Source organism: Myotis davidii, unplaced genomic scaffold, assembly GCF_000327345.1.
Source record: "Myotis davidii unplaced genomic scaffold, ASM32734v1 scaffold164, whole genome shotgun sequence".
NCBI classification, from domain to species: domain Eukaryota; kingdom Metazoa; phylum Chordata; class Mammalia; order Chiroptera; family Vespertilionidae; genus Myotis; species Myotis davidii.
The window spans coordinates 3,842,971-3,846,080 of NW_006296417.1; the positions used below are offsets into that span (position 1 = coordinate 3,842,971).

Sequence of the window (3,110 nt, forward strand, 5' to 3'; positions counted from 1 at the left end):
AAAAGTATGTGATCATTAAAAAAATAATAATAGCCCTAACCAGTGTGGCTCAGTGGATGGAGCGTCAGCCTGTGGACTAAAAGGTCCCAGGTTCGATTCCGGTCAAGGGCACATGCCCGGGGTTTGATCCCCAGTGGGGGATGTGCAGGAGGCAGCCAGTCCATGATTCTCTCTCATCATGGATGTTTCCCTCTCTCTCTCCCTCCCTCCCTGAAATCAATAAAAATATATTAAAAAAAAAAACTCCAGTGTGCTCTGGGAGCCCTGGTGGGCCCTGACAGGGCGGCTTCTTGCCGGAGACACCGCAGGAGGGCGAACAGCAAGGAACTGGCAATGTGGCCTTGGTGGCGACAGGGACTCTAGGCAGAGGGTCAGAGTGGGCAGAACACGCAGGCCTGAGGCCACAGGACACCTCTGGAGAACCCGCAGAAGTTCAGAAGGGCGGAACCGCGGGCGGAACCAAGACAGGGACACAGTGGGGGGGACGGCCTTGGTCGTGAAGAGCCAGCTTGCCCGCGTGCTGAGCAGAGGGCCGATGGTGGGAGCAGGGACAAGGCTGGCGGCAGAAGACAAGGGCTGTGGTTCAGAGACAAAGTAGGGACTCAGGGCGGGCAGAGGGCTGGCAGGTGGAGAAGTTTCCGTGGGTGGAAGGGCTGTGGGCACAGGTGAGCTAGCCTCAGGGTGACGGGGCACAACGGCCAGGAGCAGCAACTGCCTGTTAAGAAGCTGGGCAGGGGGGGCAGGTGAGAGGGATGCCCACAGCGGACCAAAGGGCGAAGGTCTCAGTGCAGACTATTGAGCAGTGTGATGGGACATAGCACTGCCTTAGCCACAGACGTGGAGAGTGTTCTAGAATCGCACAGACGACTCACTCCCTGCCCTGAGATACAACTTTCTCTCTGCCAAGGAGCCCATGGGGGCTGTGCAGCACCCAGGCCCTTCCCGGCTGCAAATGCCATGAGTTGCTGACTCCATCAGAAACCAGTTCCCGTCTCCATCCTGTCCACCTGGTAGCTCACCCCCAGACCGCCTTCTCGGGAAGGGGAGGCAGATCGTGTCCATCCCTGGCTTCTCTGTGAAGCCAGAACCTTCTCCCAACACTCCGCACCCAAGCCAATGAGGACCCACCCCGGCCAGGCCTGCGGGCTGCTCTCCCTCCCAAACTCCCGCTCGGGGCCCTCACATCTGGCCGCACGCTGCTCACTTTCCTCTCCCCCTCCTGGATAATAAGGAGCAGACTGGCAAAATAGTTCAAATGCCTGCTTGAAAAGTCCACCGCCTTCTGGGCTCAGCGGCCTATTTTCAGCTAAACGTTTCAAACCTCCAGGCTCAGAGTTGCTCTAGGCATCAATGTTCACTCCACCTGACCAACCAGAGAATCAGGCTGATGGAGCGTCGCTGGATGCCAGGCCAGGAGGGCTATGGAGACACTGGGCTGTCTCTAAGTACGGGACTGGACACTACACCCAGCCACCCAGCACAGCAGGAGAAGGGCTGTATGAAGGCCGCACGAAGGCTAGGGCTGGGGGAGGCCAGAAAAGGAAGCCAGGGCCTCACGTGGATACCCAGGAACACTGGGAAGGGGCACGGGGCCAGGCCTTGGAGGCTGCGGGCAGTCTCTGCAGGTGTGAAGCGGAATGGCCGGCCCCGGAGTGGAAACGCACAAGCCAGGACCGAGGAGTGTGGGGAAAGGAGCAAGTGACAGAGAGAAGGCTCGGGAGGCTGATGGCCGCAAGGTGCGCTGGCTTCAGTTTGTTAAGGGCCCCAGATGCAATGCCCAGGTAATGGCCGCAGGGAGGTTTGTCAGCAGAGGCATGGGCAGAGGGAAGGCCGGGGTCCAGAGGGGGGCAATTCAATTCCCACATGAGGGGACCAGCACAGTGAGGAACATGGCCAAAGCCAGGGCACAGGATGGTGGGGTGGCCGGGGTGCCACAGTTCCCCCCTCTCCGTTATCTCAGGTCCACTGCCATTTCATCCTACAGACTCACCAGGAAACACATCATAACTGCAAACCTATAGATAACTCTCCCTCCCGGTCTGGTTTCTGTTCCTGCCGCTGAAAATGCTCCCACCGGGAGAGCAAGCCCCTGGCCCCAAACCTCCAACAGCTGATCAAACACCCCAGCACACTGTGTACACTCGGAAGGGGAGGGAATGGCTGTAATGATACACACACATACACACCCACATGACCCGGCAGCCCGCCCCAGTAACCGGACACATTCAGTTCCTTTCCTTCAAAGACAGGGTTTCCCAGGCACTGGGGGGAAATATGCCCCTTGCCTCCACTGTCGCCTTCTCCATCGCCCTACTCCAGGCACCTGGACGTCCTTCCCAACTTCCCCGATACGTTCTCCTTGAACTTGAGCAACCTACAAAAGCCTCTCCAGGATCCCTTATACCCATGGAGCTTAAACCAACTCAGCCAGGTAGGAGCATAGCAGAGTTGTCCCTGTCCCCCACTAACAGGGAGTACTGAGGCCACCAGGAGTCACCAAGCACCCTTGGGGCGCAAAGCACACCCCCAACAGGCCTCCTGCAGACACCCCCATATGCCCGATACTGCTTCCTTTAGTAACACGAGGAAAAAAAAGAAAAAAGGCAGGTTGGGGCTAGGGAGCCTCAGAGGAAGGAAGGGACGGAGACTGGAGTCAGGCGGCCCTGGATACAAATTCTACCTCCACCCCCGAGTTTACTTGGCTAAGCCACCGTGCCTGGCGGGAAAATTCACTCTCATCTGTGAAACGGGTATAAACATAAATCCCGTGTAAGGTTATCAAAAATCGGAGCGCTGTTATTGGTGCTAAGCATTCACAGAGAGTTCAAGGGGATTCAATATTTATTTTATATGTATATAGTTAAAAGTGGAGAAATTTCCTAAAATGTTACCAGGCAAACCTGCGAGGCATAGGGAGCGGGGTGGGAGGAGCACACCGGGCGCCTAGGCAGGGCCGAGAGGCATTCAGAGCATCTGTGCGCGCAGGTGGCGTGGACGCGGCCACGGTAACGGTCACGGCCGGTAGGCGGTGCAGGTGGACCCGCGGGGCAAGGAGAGAGGCGCCGGGACCCACCTGAAGACGCGCAGCAGCAGGCAGGCGATGAGGAAGG

The 3,110-nt window shown here is 57.8% G+C and overlaps 1 long non-coding RNA gene across 1 annotated transcript in view; it reads right to left on the bottom strand.

The window, feature by feature from the left end:
- Positions 1–3,110, bottom strand: part of LOC102761808 — a 17,166-nt gene extending 14,056 nt beyond the window's left edge. Inside the window, exon 1 of the long non-coding RNA XR_001515197.1 lies at positions 3,074–3,110. This is a non-coding gene — a long non-coding RNA (uncharacterized LOC102761808). The remainder of the gene's footprint in view (positions 1–3,073) is intronic.